At 42.6% G+C, this 22,748-nt stretch overlaps 2 long non-coding RNA genes across 3 annotated transcripts in view; one reads left to right on the forward strand and one right to left on the reverse strand.

Moving 5' to 3' along the window:
* LOC140706042 (uncharacterized) overlaps positions 1 to 22,748 on the forward strand; it is a 28,590-nt gene that overhangs the window by 1,222 nt on the left and 4,620 nt on the right. Inside the window, exons 2-4 of one of the 2 annotated variants that reach the window (XR_012085744.2) lie at positions 12,954 to 12,988; positions 15,921 to 16,162; positions 17,403 to 17,679. This is a non-coding gene — a long non-coding RNA (uncharacterized LOC140706042). Of the gene's footprint in view, positions 1 to 12,953; positions 12,989 to 15,920; positions 16,163 to 17,402; positions 17,680 to 22,748 lie in introns of those variants that run through there. The other variant, XR_013542943.1, reaches the window with a different exon arrangement.
* On the reverse strand, positions 8,570 to 14,880 carry LOC140706043 (uncharacterized). The gene is made up of 2 exons (XR_012085745.2): positions 14,748 to 14,880; positions 8,570 to 9,909 (listed from the first exon to the last, which is right to left on the reverse strand). It is a non-coding gene; the product is annotated as an uncharacterized LOC140706043 (long non-coding RNA).

Raw genomic sequence — 22,748 nt, forward strand, 5'->3', positions numbered from 1 at the left:
AACCTGGTTCCCACTCAGTCATAAAGCTCACTGTGATGATAGGCTAGATACTGCCATCAAGACTGCTGCATAGTTCAGTAGTTTAGGAATCTGTCTATAGAGCTAGAGATTGGAAGTTTGATTCCCCACTGTGCCTCCTTGGCAGGGGCTGGGCTTGATAATTCACAGGGTCCCTTCCATCTCTGCAGTATGATGATGATGTGATTTTCCAAGTTCATAGCAGGATGAGAGGGGAGGCACCAGAATATTTAATAATTTTTTGTTTTATAGAAACTTGTTTAGGGAATGTTTAATGAGTGAGATACGTGGGAAGCAAATTGAATCAGAGTTGCCATCAGAAGTATTTTCATATTGAATGCACAATATTTGATGCATAGCAAATCATTGGTCCAAATCTGCAATGCAAGAACACCATGTGTTTAGTCGTTTAGTCGTGTCCGACTCTTCGTGACCCCATGGACCAGAGCACGCCAGGCCCTCCTGTCTTCTACTGCCTCCCGGAGTTGTGTCAGGTTCATGTTGGTTGCTTCGCAGACACTGTCCAGCCATCTCATCCTCGGTCGTCCCCTTCTCCTCTTGCCATCACACCTTCCTAACATCAAGGTTTTTTCCAAGGACTCTTTTCTTCTCATGAGATGGCCAAAGTACTGGAGCCTCAGCTTCAGAATCTGTCCTTCAAGTGAGCATTCAGGGTTGATTTCCTTTAGAACTGATAGGTTTGTTCTCCTTGCAGTCCAGGGGATTCTCAAGAGTCTCCTCCAGCACCACAATTCAAAGGCATCAATTCTTCGGCAGTCAGCTTTCTTTATGGTCCAGCTCTCACTTCAATACATCACGACAGGAAAAACCATAGCTTTGACTATTCGGACTTTTGTTGGCAAGGTGATGTCTCTGCTTTTCAAGATGCTGTCAAGATTTGTCATCGCTTTCCTCCCAAGAAGAAGGCGCCTTTTAATTTCAGGGCTGCTGTCTCCATCTGCAGTGATCATGGAGCCCAGGAAGATAAAATTTGACACGGCCTCCATATCTTCCCCTTCTATTTCCCAGGAGGTGATGGGACCAGTGGCCATGATCTTAGTTTTTTTGATGTTGAGTTTCAGACCGTTTTTTGCACTCTCCTCTTTCACTCTCATTACAAGGTTCTTTAATTCCTCCTCACTTTCTGCCATCAGAGTGGTATCATCTGCGTATCGGAGGTTGTTGATATTTCTTCCGGCAATCTTAATTCCGGCTTGGGTTTCTTCCAGTCCAGCCTTCCGCATGATGTATTCTGCATATAAGTTAAACAAGCTGGGGGATAATATACAGCCTTGCCGTACTCCTTTCCCAATTTTGAACCACTCAGTTGTTCCATGACCAGTTCTAACTGTTGCTTCCTGTCCCACATATAGGTTTCTCAGGAGACAGATAAAGTGGTCAGGCACTCCCATTTCTTTAAGAACTTGCCATAGTTTGCTGTGGTCCACACAGTCAAAGGCTTTCGCATAGTCAATGAAGCAGAAGTAGATATTTTTCTGGAACTCTCTGGCTTTCTCCATAATCCAGCGCAAGTTAGCAATTTGGTCTCGAGTTCCTCTGCCTCTTCGGAATCCAGCTTGTACTTCTGGGAGTTCTCGGTCCACATACTGCTGAAGCCTACCTTGTAGGATTTTGAGCATAACCTTGCTAGCGTGCGAAATGAGTGCAATTGTACGGTAGTTGGAGCATTCTTTGGCACTGCCTTTCTTTGGGATTGGGATGTAGACTGATCTTTTCCAATCCTCTGGCCACTGTTGAGTTTTCCAAACTTGCTGGCATATTGAATGTAGCACCTTAACAGCATCATCTTTCAAGATTTTAAATAGTTCAACTGGAATACCATCACCTCCACTGGCCTTGTTGTTAGCCAGGCTTTCTAAGGCCCACTTGACTTCGCTCTCCAGGATGTCTGGCTCAAGGTCAGCAACTACATTGTCTGGGTTGTCCGGGATATCCAAATCTTTCTGATATAATTCCTCTGTGTATTCTTGCCACCTCTTCTTGACGTCTTCTGCTTCTGTTAGGTCCCTTCCATTTTTGTCTTTTATCATGTTCATCTTTGCGCAAAATGTTCCTCTAATATGTCCAATTTTCCTGAACAGATCTCTAGTCTTTCCTTTTCTGTTATCTTCCTCTATTTCTTTGCATTGTTCATTTAAGAAGGCCCTCTTGTCTCTCCTTGCTATTCTTTGGAAGTCTGCATTCAAGTTTCTGTAACTTTCCCTATCTCCCTTGCATTTTGCTTCCCTTCTCCTCTCTGCTATTTCTAAGGCCTCGTTGGACAGCCACTTTGCTTTCTTGCATTTCCTTTTCTTTGGGATGGTTTTCGTTGCTGCCTCCTGGACAATGTTACGAGCCTCTATCCAAAGTTCTTCAGGCACTCTGTCCACCAAATCTAGTTCCTTAAATCTGTTCTTTACTTCCACTGTGTATTCATAAGGGATTTGGTTTAGATTATACCTGAGTGGCCCAGTGGTTTTTCCTAATCTCTTCAGTCTAAGCTTGAATTTTGCTATGAGAAGCTGATGATCAGAACCGCAGTCAGCTCCGGGTCTTGTTTTTGCTGACTGTATAGAGCTTCTCCATCTTTGGCTGCAGAGAATATAATCAATCTGATTTCGATATTGCCCATCTGGTGATTTCCATGTATAGAGTCGCCTCTTGTGTTGTTGGAAAAGAGTGTTTGTGATGACCAGCTTATTCTCTTGACAAAACTCTATTAGCCTTTGTCCTGCTTCGTTCTGAACTCCAAGGCCAAACTTCCCTGTTGTTCCTTTTATCTCTTGGCTCCCTACTTTAGCATTCCAGTTCCCTAGAATGAGAAGAACATCTTTCTTTGGTGTCAGTTCTAGAAGGTGTTGTAAATCTTCATAGAATTGTTCAATTTCAGTCTCCTCAGCAATGCTGGTTGGTGCATAAACTTGGATTATTGTGATGTTGAATGGTCTGCCTTGGATTCGTATTGACATCATTCTCTCATTTTTGAGATTGTATCCCATTACAGCTTTTCCCACTCTTTTGTTGACTATGAGGGCTACTCCATTCCTTCTACGGGATTCTTGCCCACAATAGTAGATATGATAATCATCTGAGCTGAATTCGCCCATTCCTGTCCATTTTAGTTCACTGATGCCCAGGATGTCGATGTTTATTCTTGCCATCTCCTGTTTGACCACCTCCAGCTTCCCAAGGTTCATAGATCTTACATTCCAGGTTCCTATGCAGTATTTTTCTTTGCAGCATTGGATTTTCCTTTCACTTCCAGGCACGTCCACAGCTGAGCGTCCTTTCGGCTTTGGCCCAACCACTTCATTAGCTCTGGAGCTACTTGTACTTGTCCTCCGCTCTTCCTCAGTAGCATGTTGGACGCCTTCCGACCTGAGGGGCCCATCTTCCAGCGTCATATCTTTTAGCCTTTTGTTTCTGATCATGGGGCGTTCTTGGCAAAGATACTGGAGTGGCTTGCCATTTCCTACTCCAGGTGGATTGCGTTTAGTCGGAACTCTCCACTATGTCCTGTCCATCTTGGGTGTCCCTGCACGGCATAGCCCATAGCTTCTCTGAGTTACTCAAGCCCCTTCGCCACGACAAGGCAGCAATCCATGAAGGAGAGAACACCATGACATTCACTTAATTTCCTGTTGTTACCAAATCTGATTCACTTAATTTCCTGTTGTTACCAAATCTGATCCCTTACCATTATTTATGGTGGCTGAATATTGCATTCAGATATGTAATTTTTAAGCTGTGTTACTTCTGAAAACACATTTTATTTTTAAAAGGATATTATGGCATTTACCTTGACTGAAAGTAGACATATTCCCAGGCTTAAAGTTGGCTTTGCAAAAATACAGAATATCCTACACTGTATAATGGAGCCTAAAATGTAATATGTGCAAAGCCATTTCGTTTCAGAAGATAATTTCTTAGTCTATTTATTTATTTATTTATTTTATTTATATCCCGCCTATCTAGTCATGCTGTATCCAGAGTGGTGGAACCTCTCTTCTTCTGTAAACAACAACAGCAATATGCCATCAGTCCAATTTCAATTTATGACAACTCTTTCCAGGGTTTTTTTTTAGATACAGAGTACTCAAAAGTGGTTTACCTGTCCCTTTTTCTGGGGGCACCCTGGGACTGAGCAGCCTGCTGAAGGCTACACAACCTGGCTAAATATTCAGAAAATTCCCAAGAACAGCATAAGCAAGAGCGGTCAAAGAACTCTGGTAACCAATGTGTAGGATCAGGGCAGGTACCAAAGGTAAACTCAAGAACCGAGGCAAGGAGGAATTGAGTTTGTCATGGGGAGTCCTAGGGCAATTGCCCCTATTGCTGCTCTCTTTCAAGACAGCCCTGCAATTTTGCGACACTACAGACTTTGCCATATGAAATAGTGGGAGTATAGGCTGTGCTCCTACCAAGCTTCCCCCCCCCCCCCAGTGAGATATATGAAAAAGGTGCAGTGTGATTTCAGAGATGTCAGTGTGGGAAGCTCCCAGACAATGACTAGCCATCAAAAATTACATGGCCTCTATCCTTGCTTTCTTAGCCTCTGGGAAACTGTTCACACAATCTACAGCTCGAAAGGCCACATTCTGAGTAGGCCCACTATGCAGCACAGCAAAACTATCACAGCCTTTGCTTTTGATATTTTTTTGGTTTGTAAAAATCCTTGTCTTTTGGTAGCTCACTACTGGCAGTACATTTAAAATAAACAGGGAAAGTGAGCTTAGCTTAGTGCCTCCATCACCTCAATTTAATGCTCTAGATCAGTGGTTCTCAATGTTGGGTAACCCAGGTGTTCTTGAACTGCAACTCCCAGAAATCCTGCCCAGCACAGCTAGTGGTGAAGTCTTCTGGGAGTTGCAGTCCAAAAACCTTTGGGTTATCCAAAATTGGAAACTGCTGCTCTGGGGTGACCATCATTAGCCATTAAGACCCACCCCAGTTCTACTTTCCAGGGATGCATACAAGTATAAGCTTTTCGTGCACATGTCTGTGCATGTGAGGAAGCCAACAAGTAAGCCAGGTGACTTGGGGTGAGGCCCGTGGAAGTGCTCCTAATTGCACAGATCTGGTTCATGTGAGTTAGACAAGAAAGGACAAAATTAAGGACATGAAAATTGGTTCAACCCTGTTCCCTATCACCTGTAACAACCGCATCTCCTTCTATGAGCCTTCCTGAGCATTAAGACTTTTCTCTCAGTGTCACAGGCTCTCTTGGTAGGGACAAAAGAGAGGACCTTCTCTGTTTCTGCCGCCAGACTCTGAAATTCCCTCCCACAGGAAGCCAGGCTGACTCCATCTTTGTTGTCTTTCCACAAACAAAGATCTTTCTCTTCAGACAGACTTTCCCTTAGTGAGTGGCAGTCTGAGAGAGGTTTTTTAAACTAGATTGATGTGTTCTGTTGCTTTTAAATGTGTTTTTAGTATTAATTTTAATTACCATTTTAATATAGTTGTTTAATTCTTTTTTAATATTTGTACACTTACTGTTTTTGTTTTTAAATATTGTTCTTTTAATGATGTAAGCTGCCTTGGGTCCATTTAAGGAGAAAAGTGGGATAAAATGTTTTAAATAAATGAATATTATACTTCAGTATTAAATCATGCAAGTCGCCTCGTCTTCAGCTATTGTTGGTTGCTTTCTGGAGGTGTAGAAAGCATGTCAAATAAGGCCACAGGGTTATCTGAAAACATTGTGTGTGTTTTTTTCAGTTGCTTTCAGTAAGCCTGACAAGCCTGAGAAAAATGTAAGTTTACTCATAAAAGAAAACTACTATTGAAACTTATAACAGTAAAAATAAATTTCTGGACTTACTAATTCTGTTGGCTTACTGGGGGAGATTTTGCACACACACACACAAACACACACGCTATCTCTCATTTTAAGAAAATAAGCAATGCTATGCAATTGGGGGTAATGGGTGTCATGCACGATAGAAAAAAAGAAAATAGGCACAGCCCTTCAGACACAAATATCTTACTTTTATAGCAATCCTATGATAAACTGCACACTTTGGTTTTGTGTTGCAGGAAAAATATGGCAACCTAGTATATCCCCAAAGTAGTAACAGTGAATTACTATATGCCTTTGCAGTAGGGTTGGCCAAACCATTCGCTAGTGAGGAAACTACCTCAGATAGCAAAGCAACTGCTGTGCCAGTGACCTCCAGGTAACAGCGCACAGGATCCAAAGACCCCTAAGAAAACCAAGGATTGTTCGAATAGTTGATTCCCTGAAGCAGCTGCTCCAGACAGCTGCTGTGGAGTGCAGGAAGATGGCAGCAGTGCATGCTCCTCCTCCTTGTGGTTTTTGTTGGCACACAAGGATGCCAACCCTCCACCGCTGCTCCTCTCTTTCTCTTTCTTCTGCTTCCACCATTGTTGCTGTGACGGCTGCTGTTGTCACCGCCATGCCCTTTGTGCCAAGGCAGTCAGCCCCCCCCCCCTTCCTTTGCTGGCAGGGAAGCATGAATGTTGCTGTATGTAATGGCAGATGGAGTGGTGCCATTGCTCCCACGCAATATGGAGGAGACTACTTAACTTCTTGCCTCTGGTGATAAGATAACTTGCATCTCTTCTGTTTGGCAGTCACAGCACTGGGTAAGCAGTCTTTCCATGAAGTGCATGTGCTATTTACTGATTCTCAGTGGAAAAAACTCAAGATGTCACTGGTTCTGTTGTTGTTGCTGATGCTGCTGTTACTTCTGTCACCAAAGAAACAATACACCTTATTTGTTGGCTGCAGTTTTACCTATGGCCACCCTATTACCCATTTTACAAAAAGAGCTCCATATAAAACAACAAATATTACCAAATGCAACTGCTCCTTTGTTTTACATGTCCTTCAGTCTATTTCCCCCCCTTCTAGCCTTGTCATGTCCCTCTTTACCACAAAACTCTCTTTTTCCACCTGATTCAAATTAGTGCTCCTGTAGACCTGTTTATCCAGAAACAATAGGTGTTTTTAAAAATATGGAGGAAATCCATGGTTCACTGCAATTCAGTTTAGACACCTATACAGGTAAATGGGATCACCATTAAATTTTGGCTCACAGCATATGATTTTCCTCTGGATGAGCTACACTCCTTCAACCGATAGCCATGCTGATATGGCGAACTGAGCTTCTTGTTGCCTGTGCACTATAAAGGCAATCTGAGGGGTGCAAAATTGTTTTGATCCATTTGCATTGGCCACTGCTTGATGAGGGAGATGCTGCATGGACTGAGGGATGCTCCCTATCACTCTATTACAATGCTGGCAGGCAATAAGAAGTAATCTTCTCACCCTCCAAGTACCTCAGGGTGTTCACTTACCTTCTGCAATGGAAACTGTAATGCACTCTACGTGGGGCTGCCTTTGGGATTGATGTGGAAACTTCAAATGGTGCAAAATGTGGCAGCCAGGCTCCTTAGTGGGGTGAGAAAATATCAGCATATCTCCCCCACCCTGACTGCTCTGCATTGGTTGCCCATTCATTTCCGCACTGATTTCAAAGTTCTGATGATGACATATAAAGCCCTAAATGGTTTGGGACCTCGATACCTGGCAGATCGCCTTCTCCCACCTAGGTCTACTCGAATCACCCAACAAAGCCAGCAGGGATGGCTGAGGGGCCTTACGCTGAGAGAGGCCCGGAAAGAAAGAACAAGAAACCGGGCCTTCTCGGCAGTAGCCCCTCGGCTGTGAAATACCCTAGCAATGGAAATCCGCCTGGCTCCCTTGCTGGGTGTTTTTAAAAGCCATTTAAAAACTTGGCTTTTTAGGCAGGCCTTCCCTCCAGTCAATTAACTGTTTCGTTTCTTTAGTTCCCAATCTTGATAATGTATATATCCACCTGTTAAGTTGATTGTATTATTATGTTTTTAGTAAGTATATTTTTATTGTATTTTATCATTTTTTGTAAGCCGCCCCGAGTAGACTTTGTCTAGAGGGGCGGACTATAAGTCTAAATAAAGTAAAGTAAAGTAAATTGGTTATTTAGCCAAATTAACAGGGCACCATACCCTTGGCAGTGTGGTATAGGGAAAAAAAGAAAGAAAAAGCTATGACCCCTTTCTCTGTCTGAGTGGTACCCATGAAAGAAAGCTAGAATAACTCACACTGTTCCTTGGACTCTCTGGGGAAAGCATAAGCCTGAATAGGAAGTGAGAGGGTGGGAGACTTGAATCTGCTCCCAGCCTATTCTGGAAGAAAAGAAATTGAAATCATTGATTCTGAAACATAAATGTAATGGTAAAGACAGTTTTCCCTTTTTCTTTCTTGATTTTGTTCTCGTTTCAAAAAAGATGCATTTTTAACATCTACGCAATACCTTAACAAGTAGCTGAGAGCTGCTGAACATGCACAATAACAGTTGAAGCAAAATAAAAACTCAGCATGCTCTTCTTTTAATACTGATTTTGTTTTTAATATAAATGGGCCATCAAAAGCTCTTTTTCCCCAAGCTTTTTTCCTTAGCATTTCCAACCAAACAAATGAATCTCTTTCGGATCAACAAAAAAGATATAAAAATCTTTAATAACTGAATCTCTGAGATGCTGGCAATAACAACTTTTTATTTTATTTTTACTGAGAGAAGCGTCATTGATTTTTTTTTTCAGCCTTTCCATTTGATCTGGATTCAAAGGAGCTTTTCAGAGAGGTATACCCACATAAGTATGTTGACGTTTTGATAAAACCTCCTTAAGCTTTCACTTATAAGACTGGGAGAAGTGACAATGACTTCGGTATGTTCAAAATTTCAGAGATCTTTTGGAGTTCTTGATGGTTTTCATTACTTCTTGACAAACGAGAACCTTTACATTGTTTGAACTGTGATATCTGCCAGGCGTGAAGTTCTGTCCTTTAAAATAATAGGACTTTAAGATGATCTTCTTTAGTTTTACATCTGTCTTTTATTTCTCCAGATAAAAGTATAGAAAACGGACAAGCCAGTTCTTTTAAAAAAAAAATAATCACGAAACATAAACAGTCATCTCGAACTGTAAATGTCACATTCCATTTTCACGTCCTGAACCAGCTTTTTCACTGCTTTGTAAAAAATCAATTCCAGATTTTTATGGGATTATTTATATTAATTGATCATTGGGTTTTGTATCACCATGTTGTTTTTGAATATTTTTTGTTATTGGGGGGTGTCAAGGCTTTGTATGTTTTATTCTTGTGTAAACCAACACAAGTGTAGTGCTTGTGTAACAGTTTTAGGTTCTATGTGGCAATTTGTTTATTTAGGTATCTATTGATGGGTCTTACAAAAACAATATCACAAGATGAGTCTCTTCTTATTCAGAGTTATTTGTTGTTGTTGTAACTGCTCATGTTGTCTGTATATCAGACAACATGAGTGTGGCGTCCACCCATTTATGAATATTTATATGCTGTCTGCATAGACCAATGGGACTGCAGGAGAGGTGGAGTCACGAGAGGAAGGGGAGTTCAGATCGAGAGATAGGGAGTTTTGAGAGAGAGTTGAAGAGTTTGGGCGGGAAAGTGGTGGTTGAGAGTGGATGAAGGAGGATATTTGTTAAGAGTTAACAACATTGCTTGAAGTATCTGCATCTGTAACAATAAACAATTTCTATTTGGTTCTTTTAAAATGACATATGGCTTGGAACTCAACTTTTAATAATAGGTAATGTTGATGTAATCAGCTGGTGGCAGCAGAGGGGCGCGTAGCATGAGCTCCTAGTTTGGTGAAACAACCAGGGGCCACGTGCACCCAAGCCCTTAGCAGCAGCACCAATGCAGAGGTTGCTTGTAGCATTGCAAAGTTCAAGTGTCCTTTTGAATACAAATTCAAACATCAATCCAAGACATCTTCCTCAACTGAGTTGGATGTAAAGTCACTAGAAGAATCAGTTCGACATGAAGAATCTTCAAAACTGTAGAATAAAACAACAGTTCAATTGTATATACATGAATCCACTATGAGTATTCACCCCTCCAACACAAACATATAGGAATTATATTTATACCAAGTTAGCAAGGGCTTTAGCAGTCTAAATGGCAACAGCAGTTCCAGCTTCTTCAGTTCTCCAACTCTTTCTGATTCAGATCTCTTACTTACAAATACAATATCACAAGATATCTAAGAAAGAGCCCAGCTCTTTCTTAGAGAGAAAACTGGTTCACCCCTTTGGACTGAACCAATATTTCTTAGGAGTACACTTGCATTAATGAAGCAATATATAGAATGGATGGATGGATGGATGGATGGATGGATGGATGGATGGATGGATGGATGGATGGATGGATGGATGCCTTCATTTGATTTACTTCATTTGATTTACATGCCTTCATTTGATTTACTTAAGCTTCGCATGTTGCCCATTTGATTTTCTTTCAGTGAATAGAGCAACTTGTAATTGAGGGCACATTTCACACATTCTATTTGTTCCACTTTAATAGGTGGCTCTGTCCCCCATTAATTCAGATTCATTTTATGGTTCTGCTTGACATTCCTAGAGAATCAAATCAATACCTTTCATTTCTAGGTTATTTCCCCTTGTTTGGGATCTGTTTTTTTTTTTTTTAATTGCATTCCATCTTGTTCTGAGATGTGTCAGAAGGCAGAAGGGCCAGCTGAAGGTGGAAATGTGCAAAGGCTGTGAAAGGCAACATCAAAGGAGGGAAAGAAACACGGGATGGAGATGGAGCAGAGAATGGAGACAGCAGTGAAAAGGAAGGAGGGAGAGAGGTGGGAAGAGGGGAGGTGAATGGTATGGAAATTGAAACTGGAAAAATCCAGATTATACTGAAGGAAAATTGACTAAGTAACTTGGAGCAATTGATTACAGATATATGGGGGAAAGAAACCACAGATCCAACTCACATCAGTCCAAGTCATGCCTCTTGTGGATGAACCCTAATTAGACATGGGGACGAATATAAAAATGAATCAGGCCATTGGTTAGATATCCCTAATTCATCAGATATTCATTGCTTTGTATTCTTGGGGTCCAGAGACCCCAACGAATACGAAGCAATGAATATAACCCTTTGTTCCTTCGTTCCCTATCTGCTTATGCCCCCGTGGATCAGATGTTCCTCAGGGACATAAGCAGAGAAGGGAGTTTCCCTTCGAGTGGGTTGCTAAAGCCTGCTCAAAGGGAATCCCACCAACAGAGCTGGGGGATGTCTTGGTTCCCCTTTCCTTCTCTTCCTATGCCTGCACGGCACAAGAAGAGGAGGGAAGGGATTAAAGGGATCCCCCAGCTGCTGTGAGATTGCTTTGATGCCTGCTTTCCCCCTCCTTTTGCTAAGCTCCAGGCTTATCAAGTGGAAAGGGAAAGCAGGGATGAAAGTGATGCAGGATCGCTTTGATCCCTGCTTTCCCTCTTCTAGAGGGAAAGCAGCAGCAGCAACAAAAAAAGACGCGAAGACTGAGGAATTGATTAGTTGTTCCTCAGGTCACTGGGGGGCAATTCGTGGTTCATGAAACAAGACGTGCTTCATCCCCATCACTAATCCTAATAATTGAAAAATGGTTATTTAGCAAAGATGGAAGAAAGCAAGTAAATGCACTTTAAATGAGATCCATCTTGACAAATGAAAAAGAAAAAAAAAGTATCCTGTGTTGCTAGAACTAAAGAGACATAGTGGTGGTGGTGAGTTTTGTTTAAACTGGTAAGTCAGATAAAGTTTAGGGCAGCATCCAAAAGGTGGTGGAGGGTGCTGTTCTTGTTTTTCTTCTGTGTTACATAACTCTTCCTTAACTGTACAACTTCTTGGCTGACCACACTTCCTGATGTGAGGAAGGCTGGTGGAAGGAGTTATTAAGACTTTAATTAAAATGTGGCAAACTGGGTGGGGAATTGCCAGCCACAGGTATGCCTGGCAATGAAAGACAAAACATGCACACCTGCCAGAGGGAACCACAAGAATCCTAAACCTCACACATGAGAACTTCACTGAATGTTCTTCTCCTTTCAGATTCTTTTTTTAGGGACATTTCCTTTCTATCAAAATGTAAGAGAATCACTGACATTTTTCCTGAGAGAAATTTTCAGCACAGCACTAATTATTTTAATATCATAATTAACATACTGCTATTATTGTGAATGGTAAACCACTTCCAAGTATTCTCTACCTGGAAATTGACTTGACAGCACATCATCATTATTATTTGTCATTATTACCCACCAACAATAATTCACATACAGAAAGATTTAATATTGTTTCCACAGAGACACCTATTCTGATATCTACAGAATATTCTTGGTACGGAGGTGTGACTCTCCTCAGTATTGCAGTGGTGCCAGCTGAACTCAAAACACTTTTTTTTTGTCTCTGGCAACAGAAACAAAATGTGGTAAGTCTTACTGGATTAGCTTTATATGATCATTGTATTTTTAGGTGGTGGAAACAAGATCATTTCCTAATTGTTAGTAAAGACACAGAGAGGTAACTGAAAATATTCACCATAGCAACTTAACTTGCATGTCTAAAACCCCAAAATATTCAAGTGTTCCAAATCTTCCCTTCAGCATGAGAGGCTGCTGCACATTTTTTTTCAAGTTTCACCGAAAGAAATAAGGCCAATATTAATAATTTTCCTCTTTCAGTGAAGAACAGGAACAGATGTTTAATGAAACTTTTCTTGACTAATTGCTACTCTTGGTTACATGTGGACAGTATTAATGAAAGTAACAAAGAGCTGAACAATAAAAATCCTTCAATAGCCCAGTGCAGTATCCTTTATAAGGGAAATTTACCATCAACTGTAAGCAGAGTTTGGACTTTCTCCCAGATGGGAAGCATGTGATTAGTGTTCAATGGGGAGAATGCAGATTGTTGCATCAATATTATTTAGTACACAGAGTCAAGCCAATTGCAGAGAATGAGGATCAAACTATATGTCATGTTAAAATTACAGCTTGTACCTTTGTGTCTGTTTTTGGTTGTTTTGCCCCTCCTATCCATGCAGAGCTTGCAGTCTGGATCATGACCACTGCGTGGGAGGTGAGTTGAGAAGATTTAATCCTTCCTTTTTTAGCTGCTTTCCCTGAAACTCTCCCCCATCCCTTGGCAGTTTAAAAAGAAAAGCCTCCATTGATACCAATGGATTTTCCCCACTTCTTTAATTGCATCAGGGTGAGGGATTTTAGGAGGTAAGCAGTTCCTGAACTCCTGCTGGGAGTCACTAATTAAGTATGGAAGTATCTCCTCCTCCATCTTTTTCTGGCTGAGTGAGGAACAGAAACCTTTCAGCATCTTCCCCCACCCCATTTTGGAATTAACCCATTATGATAAGCCTACAGTAAGAATTACATGCAGCTAAAGCTGACCACATTAATAGCCATTTTTCTTTTAAACTGTAGCTCTCCACAATACTGCTGAAATTCAAACTTATTTACATTTGAAATCATTTTAGTGTTTTTACTGCAGGTCATTTATACTGCAGTCCAGAAGTGATGCCCCCCCCCACGTGTGTGTGGGGAGAGGACTTGTTTAAGGTATTTCCCATATACCTGACTATAAGGGTCAGGCACCTGGATGAAAGTATAAGAGGACATTGGGTAATTTGTGACAGAACATGGAGTAATAATTCATGCAGATCCACCATCCTCATGTCTTCATTTGAAAAAGCGAAGAGGGTTTTTGTCCCTCCTATCCATGACCGATGGCAATACAATTTTCACCTTGGTAAATGTACATTAGATTCCAGTCTTACTTGGCTAAAAATAATCATTCATATTCTGCCTCAAAATTAAGTCACCCAGAATTCCATGGGACTTACTCTGCTTCACACATTTAAGAGAATGATGCCTTTCCATCAGTTGTCTCAGAAATCGCCTATATTTAGGGCAAAGGCACGTCATATGTTTCAGACAGATTCATTTCTCCTGTTAAAAACCAAGTGATGAATTAAGTAAAACACTTTAAATCTCTAGACAATCCAACTGTCTAGATATCCATCCTATCCATTAGATAGTTTGAAATTGAAAATCACTTTTGTGATAAGCTTCACACAGTACTTTTCCATCTCCAATTTTACTTTTAAAGGTTAGCTTGTCTCCAGTGGAATATGCTGACATATAGATACATTACAAATAGTTTCCATCACTTGCCAGAGTACATCCTGAATTCTTGCTTCAAGGATCACATTCAAAAAAATTGAATGCTTCTTTTTATATTCTGTTTGTAGATACTGCATATATAAAATATTTCTTTCTTTTCTGCAATCTGATAGGACCAGTAACAGACCTTTACGATACTGCCTTCCAGTGGTTGGGACAAAGCCTCATCTTTTGAACTTCTGCCTGCCTGATAAGGCAGACCTCTGTCAGAAACTAAGAGGCAGTTCAGATTTTGCTATTGTTTGTTTAGAAGAACCTAAACTTACTGGCAGAGTACATGGCATGTAGAAAGAAGACTGTAGGTTTAATCCCTGAGATCTCTAGGTATGGCCATGAACTACTCAACTCATAAAGAACTGGAAATCTCAGAAAGATTTGACAGTCAATGTCAAGGTTTCACCAGGTTCAGAGAGGCCCACACTAACCACTTAGCTGCACTACCCTGTCTGTCCTGGGATGGATGAAACCAGGAAGGTCAGCTGGGCTGATGGCTGCGAGGGGGTGTACATTCCCAACACCCCTAGCTAATTTCAAACCAGTTGTAACAATGGCAAAAAGATTTTGGAGCAAATAATCACTTAAAAGCATGAGACAGGAGCAATACAGAGCAAACACACAAGAAAATGAGAAAGCTAGCTCACCTAAGCTAATACAGGAACTTCAATGCAGGCAGAATTCCTCATCATTTCACCTAACAATCAAGGCTTGTTACTCCAGCCTGCGTGACAACATGCCTTCACAGCCCTCACTGAAGTTATCCAGGGCAAAAGCTGCAGATAGCATGCAGCCAAAATCTCTGGTTCTGCAGAAGTCTTTGGGAGCAAACACATCTCATTAAAGCTTCTTCTAAAAACAGTTGAGGTTTTTTTTTAAAGGAGACTGTTTAATATTAACAGACACAGACATGCAGGCACTGTTCAAAGGGGGGGAGACACACAGACTGACCACTGTTTTTGACCAATTCACTGTTTCTGCACCTTGAGCAATTATTGTTATTGTGTGTAATGTATTTTTGAATAAAGCTAATACTACAGGTTTAAGCCAAAACACATATAATGAAATCAAGTAGACTTAGACAATTTCAATATGACCTGGATGACACAATGCCTAAAACTTCCTTATCATGGTTATATATAAACAGACTGTCATCCAATGGTAGTTGTGAGCTAGGGGAAAGTACTTTGTCTCCATGCACAGGCCAAGGCATGGGATTTTTGCCCATCCTTTCTACCTACTCCAGAGTGTTCTGTGAAAACTAGATCTTTCTAAATGCACAAATGCCATGCCAGACACCTGGCACTATAAAGAGAGAGAGAACAAGAAAACCTGTATCAATGGTGGGTTCTCTGCTGCAGCCATTAGTTCTTTTCTATGATGCAATGCCAATGGATTTATCTGCTTTATTTCAGGAACAAAGTTCTTTATCTGTATTTGCTTGCTTATTGATCATAGGCTGTCAGAATAGGAACCTATCAAACTCTGGGTGTGTTCCCCCCCCCCCCCAGGTTTGCAGTAACCCTTGACGTTTCTGCAAGATTTTCTGCATGTTCATGCTCTTAAGAAGTTTCCATTCTAATGTCCTGGTTGCAATGCACAGCATGCGTCTCCTTATATTTTGGGTTTTGATGAAGGATATGTACGACATACTTGCACACATAATTGTGTGCCACTAGGGGGCAAGAGAGGTAGAGCCAGCTGGTTCAGGTTTACAGAAGAACTCTCTTGTCTACTCTCCAATGGTGCTTCTTTATTCCATAAGTTTGCAGTCTCAGTTGTGATTTTGCTTTCTCTCTCACTTACTGTTTCTCTCTTAGAGCCAGCTCGGAGAAGAGAGCCACACATTATTTGAAGCGGATCTCCTTTAAGATGAGCTTGTTCCAATATAAAGTTGCTTCTACCTTCATTTGACAACCCACCCAAATTTGGAGATAACACAGCTTTGCTTATCTGATGCATAGGTACAAGGCACTGAAAGATTTGCATTCCTGCAAGGATATCATTATAAGAGGAGACAGTAATACATTTGCCTTCAAGACCTTTGATCCCATAGCCAGAGGTAACCAACCATATAGTTTCTTCCTCCTACATATGCAGAATACTTTAATAAAACTTGCATTTCACTGAAGGTAGCCTTTAGTTTATGGTTTTAGCATCAGCTTGGTAACCTTCTTCCAACTACACCTCCATCACACTTCCAGCGGCACGATTTTGCTTAACCACACAACTACCAAAAAATGCCTATCACTACATCCTTCTGTGCTATGTCCCACACTATTCTGGACAGAGTTTCCCAATTTTCAAAATTAACTGTTTTAAAAACATAGATGGCACTAGTGATGGTGGCAAATAAAAAAATTAGGTGCCTTCCTGATGTAAGCTGAAGAGTTTACACTAGCTTAAATCCACCAATGATACAGTTTAATTATCTATTTCTCAACCAATTCCCAGTGTGGTGTAGTGGACAGAGGGACTGACTATGAATCTGGAGAACAGGGTTCAAATCTCTGCTCAGCCACGGGAATTCAGTGGGGGAGTTGGACTGGTAAAACCACTCCTTAAATATATCACTTACCTTGATGTCTCTATTAAGGTTGCTATAAATCAGTTTCAACTTGACAGCACAGAAAACGCATGCGCGCACGCGCGCACACACACACACACACACACACACACAGAGTCAATAACAATTAACCAAACATTGAAAAACAAAGCAATATCCTGGAATGTAAGCAATGCTTTCTACATGCATTAATAAATGGCCACCAGTTTACCTCATCTTCATCTTTTATCTTGAATTCATATGGATCCTAGCTGTAAGCGTGCACACCAAAGTCACAAAAACATCATCACCATCATCTTTATCACCGCCACCATCACCATTAAAAAGTTGGCTTTTAGTTACAGTGCTGCAACTATTAAGCAAGACCTTAACAGTGAACAAAGTATATGATCTTAAGACACACTGACATGTTGCTGCAACTTGAATGTGAATATTTCTATTCCTAAATCAATCTGTTAGCTCCAAGTACTAACAGCTCCAACTAAATCCATCAAACTATTAGACCCACTGAACTGTGGAACCAATAAATGTTGACTTGCCATGTCTTCATCAGTTCAATGGTTCTTCTCTAACTGGGACTAATAACTGGATTTAGACCTATCAGTTAACTGTTAACCTTGCCCATCATTAAAGCCTTAATTTCCCCCAAACTGACATAGAAAATGGTGTGTCCAGGATATGCTCTCTATTTATTGTATTTAATTAAAATATTCTCCCCTGTCTTTTTCCTTAAAAGGACCCAATGGAAGGATTAATTTTTTTTTAAAAAAAGATGATGTCGGGGGGACAGAAAATAAGGTGGGATCTGTAGCCTACTGTTTTGAAAAGAAGTATCTCGGGTTAAGCACCAGGAAGAAAGAAAGAAAGAAAGAAAGAAAGAAAGAAAGAAAGAAAGAAAGAAAGAAAGAAAGAAAGAAAGAAAGAAAGAAAGAAAGAAAGAAAGAAAGAAAGAAAGAAAGAAAGAAAGAAAGAAAGAAAGAAAGAAAGAAAGAAAGAAAGAAAGAAAGAAATCCTTATTGAGAAGAAAGACTGGAAAACGTTAAAGGCTGAGAATTGTCTGGCAGCCAAAAAAGCATACCAAGTGGAAAAAACAGACATGGGGATTTGCAAGGAGTTGGCAGGCACTTGCTGTGGGAGATGCCAAGAGAGAACACACAAAGCGATTGAAAACGAGTTAGGGCTTATGAAGGGAGATAGAAGAATGAAAAGCCAGCACAAGGGGTGGACAGAGAAATGTAAGATAGCCTGAGGACTTAAGGCTTTTTAAAAATGCAAGATAAAAATAGATGGAAAGCCCAGCACATACCCAACTCTGTTTGACCCACCAAAGGCAGGGAATATAACTTCAAATAAAGGGGTGTGCATTTACAATGAAGTCGGTTGCAGCTCTGGAAATATTTGTAGAGAAACAGATTGCGAATCCTGACTTCATTTTCAGCTAGGATAGCTCATGGTCCAGCTCTCCCAGTAAATCAGTCCTCAGGCACTGAAGGATGTGTTCTTGACTGGAGACATTTTCCAGAGACAAAAAACAGACGGCTTCTTAAATGTCTTTGAAACATTGATTCATGGGTCTTTCAGCATCAGGGGAAATCTTGGGTGGAAATAAGGAATTCAGGACTGATAAAAAGTTCTGGATGCAACAGAAGTGGACAGAAGTTTTATTTCTTCGTTGCCATCTGCCAGCAACATTTTTAATTGAGGCCCTGTGAGGGAAAATGGCTGTCACTACTTGGTTGTCATTTGCATGCCAGTGGTGCTCCTGGAATTGCAGGAGAACTTTGTTTGAAGTTAGAAAAGCTGCCAGAATTGGTATCAGCAAGTCCATTTTTCTGCAAGCCTATACATTTTTTCCTGCACTATAATGAAGAGATGTAGAATGCCACCTTTCTACTAGTCATTGTAAGGATCCTGCTGGGCTGAAGCCTAACAGTGAAGACCAAGAGTTACCAATCAGAATTCCACCTGGAGCTTTAGGCTGACGGACTGCTTTTCTTTTGATCACCTTTGTCTGTTTTGTTCCTAGATCTGGGAATGAGAAGGCTGTACGGTTAGTCTGCTCTGAGTGACCATGAGGAGAATCTGTGACTAGTTGAATATTTAGTTAGACACAGCCAGGTTCTGTTTTTATTTTCACTATTTTGTGGCTCCTTCTGGTTGGCAGATGCATTCTTATTCCCTTTAACTCATAAATTGTGCCTTTATGGTGAATTCCTTGTGATATTATATGATTTAGTTCAGGGGTGTCAAACTGAAATTCATCGGGGGCCGCATCAGCAGTTTGGTCCCCATCAAAGGGCCGGTTCTATCTGTAGGGCGCCCTTATGGGGGGAGGGAGGCCTGTGCGGTGGGGTTGCGCCCGGCGCGCTGAGCGGCTCCTTGCGTTGGATGGGCGGGCGCTGTTGATTGGCAGGCGCTTGACAGTGATGGGCAGGAGCCCTTCCATGGAAACCGAGCCGAGGGAGGGAGGGGCGGCCAATCTGGCGGGGGGCCCCTCCCTCCGTGGCAAATCAGGAGCGAGCGGGAGATGTGCGCCAAGGAAGGAGGAGGAGGACGTCCGGGTTTTTCCCTTGTTCTCTCTGTGTGTCTCTCTCTCTCTTCCCCCCCTCAAGTCATCATCCTCCCCCTCCTCCCCCCCACTCCCCCCTCCCCTCGCGCCTCCCGCCCTCGACCACTTGAGGCAACGCAGCCTGAGCGCCGAGGCGCAGTCCTGCCTCCCAGCGCCTCCGCGCAGCGCCCGCGCCGGGCGGCTCCGCCTCCGGCTGCTTTTGCGAGGGGGGGAGAAAAAAAAAAGCCCCGAGAGAAAGGCGAGGGGCGCCGGGAGAAGACGAGGGGCGGCATGGGGGGCGAAGCGAGAAGGAGGCGAGCCCTCTTGCTTGCTTTCGCTCCGGGGATTTGGAGCCAAGGGTGGCGGTGCCGGGGCGGTGGCGAGGGCACCCGGGAGGGACGAGTGGGGGGGGGGACCCGTGGTCCGTCGCCTCAGCGCTCCGTGGGTGAGCGGGTCTCCTCAGGGACGCCTCAGCCCGACAGGAGGGCGAGGCGGAGGGCAGCGCCCGGCCGCCTCTCCGGCCTCTCCTTCAGCCGTGCTTCTGCCCCCCCGCCTCAACTCGGCCGCCCCCATGTTCCAGCTGCCCCTCCTCAACTTCAGCCCTCAGCAGGTGGCCGGGGTGTGCGAGACCCTGGAGGAGAGCGGCGACGTGGAGCGCCTGGGGTGCTTCCGGTGGTCGCTGCTGGTGGCGCCGGAGGCCGGCGAGGCGCTCCATCGCAATGAGTCGGTGCTGCGCGCCCGCGCCGTCATGGCTTTCCACGGCGGCCACTACCGCGAGCGCTACCACATCCTGGAGAGCCACACGTTCCCCAAGGAGTCGCACGGCAAGCTCCAGGCCCTGTGGCCCTGTCCCCATCAAAGAGCCGGTTGTATCTGTAAGGCTGGCGGCGGCTCCCCGGGCCATCAGACGAGGTCTGGCGGTCCGGATTTGGCCCGCGGGCCTTGTCTTTGACACCCGTGATTTAGTTGCTTAGAAGACTTAGCAACCTAAAAATCAACACATGTTATTTTCTGTTAATGAGGAGGAGGACAAAGAGGAGGATGTGTCCTCAAGTTAATTCTGACTTACCATGACCCTTTTCAGGGTATTCCAGGTAGAAAATACTCAGAAGTAGTTTACCATTCCCTTCTTCTGAGGGCTCCCTGGTACTGCGCATCTTGCCCCAGGCCACACAAGCTGGCTCAACTCACAGAAGGCCCAGTGAGGAATCGAACTCTCAACCTCTGGTTCTGGAGACAAAGACCTAACTCATTCAGCTATCCAGCCAGCATCTTTTCATATACAATTTAACAAAACAATCAGCCAGGATCATATTATTTTTGCCCACTTGCGTAACTCAGACGGCAGAGGTCTCAGCAATGAGTTGCTGCAATGTAAGAAGTCACTACAGATATTTGGTGCTGTACACCATGTTGTGTAGGTCAGTGGCAATACTGACCCCAGGCCTCCCTGGCTTGCCTCAGTTTATAATTGTTCCTGTGCCATTTTATTAGTTGACAATAAAAAAAATTCAATAGTGCTTGCTCAACTTCATCTCTCTTTATTCTGAAATTTAAACTTTGTCAGTTTCTCGCTGTGTAATGTGCAGAGTTCTCTGATTGAAGAAACACACACACACTCTTCTTCTACAAAAAGACACGTGTATTAACAAATATATACAAATATACAAAGTAGCAGAGCTTCGACGTAGCAGTAAAAATACAGTGGTGCCTCGCATAGCGAGGTTAATCCGTTCTGGATTAACCGTCACTATGGCGAAACATCACTGTACAAAATGGGGAAAGCCATTGGAACGCATTAAACTTAGTTCCAATAGGCTCCAAAACTCACCATTCAGCGAAGATGTTCCATAGTTGGCAGCCATTTTCGCGCTGCGCGGGGCCATTTCAGGGCTTCCGGCGGCCATTTTGGAGCCGCTGAACAGCTGATCCGAAACGCTTACCGATCTTCGCAAAGCGATTTTTGCTCATAGGGGCCATCGGTATGCGATCGCATTTGCGATCGCAAAAACCTAATCACTGTGCGATTTCGTCATTATATGGTGCGCTCGTTAAGCGAGGCACCACTGTATAGGCAAAGTAGCATAGAGGATAGAAGCATATAGGAAAGAAGGAGAAGATACATTACTGTCCAAACTATTCCCTTATATACAGTTAAACTGCTCCTTCTGTCCGATCACTGGAAGTGTTGCATCATCTTCCTCCACATGGGTGCTGCATCATCTTCAGGCATTGCATCATCTTCTTCTTAGTCACACTGACTCAGCAGTTATACAGCTGTTCATTATGGCAGTTCATTAATGTTACATTCTGTACCTGTTCAAGCCTATAAAATTTACAATACTTTGACAAACTTGCACTTCAAAGTGCTTGCTTGAGAGTATGACTATACAAAGTGATTATCCTACATTTATTAGGGTTAATTTGAGGTTTTTGTTTGTTTGTTCAGTCGTTTAGTCGTGTCCGACTCTTCGTGACCCCATGGACCAGAGCACGCCAGGCCCTCCTATCCTCCACCGCCTCCTGGAGTTGTGTCAAATTCATGTTGGTTGCTTCGATGACACTGTCCAACCATCTCATCCTTGGTCGTCCCCTTCTCCTCTTGCCTTCACACTTTCCCAACATCAAAGTCTTTTCCAAGGAGTCTTCTCTTCTCACGAGATGGCCAAAGTACTGGAGCCTCAGCTTCAGGATCTGTCCTTCCAATGAGCACTCGGGGTTGATTTCCTTTAGAATTGATAGGTTTGTTCTCTTTGCAGTCCAGGGAACTCTCAAGAGTCTCCTCCAACACCACAATTCAAAGGCATCAATTCTTCGGCGGTCAGCTTTCTTTATGGTCCAGCTCTCACTTCCATACAACACTACAGGAAAAAACCATAGCTTTGACTATTCGGACTTTTGTTGGCAAGGTGATATCTCTGCTTTTTAAGATGCTGTCAAGGTTTGTCATTGCTTTCCTCCCAAGAAGCAGGCGTCTTTTAATTTCGGGGCTGCTGTCTCCATCTGCAGTGATCATGGAGGTTTTAAGAAGCTGTTTTTGCTCCTGAAACCATTGTATGCATTCACGTGGACGTGATTTATTATCCCCATTGCAAGAGCCCACACAGCCCATCTACTTGGTAGTAGTAGTATACTTTATTACGGTCAAAGACCAGTAAAACCAAATCAATACAAAATAGATACATATAATTATTGTTTCGTAAAATCGGGCAGGGTAATAAAATTCCATTAAAACATGATAGAACAACCCCTTCTTTCCAATTAATAACATCATATATCCTTAATATAGGTAAAACCACAGGCAGTGTTACATTAAAAACATTATATTATCCATTTAAAATCAACTACCCAAACATCTGTTTACGAACAACCATTGCTGCAACACAGAATTTGGCCACTTGTCTTGTGATATAAGGGGTATTGTCAGAGAGTAGCCACTGCACGTAATCCTCCTCTGAGATCCCAGGACATTGACAGATAATAGGTGATAAAAGCTCCATACGAAGATCCTGATAGCAAGTACAGAAAAGAAGA

The sequence above is a fragment of the Pogona vitticeps genome, chromosome 3, assembly GCF_051106095.1.
Source record: "Pogona vitticeps strain Pit_001003342236 chromosome 3, PviZW2.1, whole genome shotgun sequence".
In the NCBI taxonomy this organism is placed as follows: Eukaryota; Metazoa; Chordata; class Lepidosauria; order Squamata; family Agamidae; genus Pogona; species Pogona vitticeps.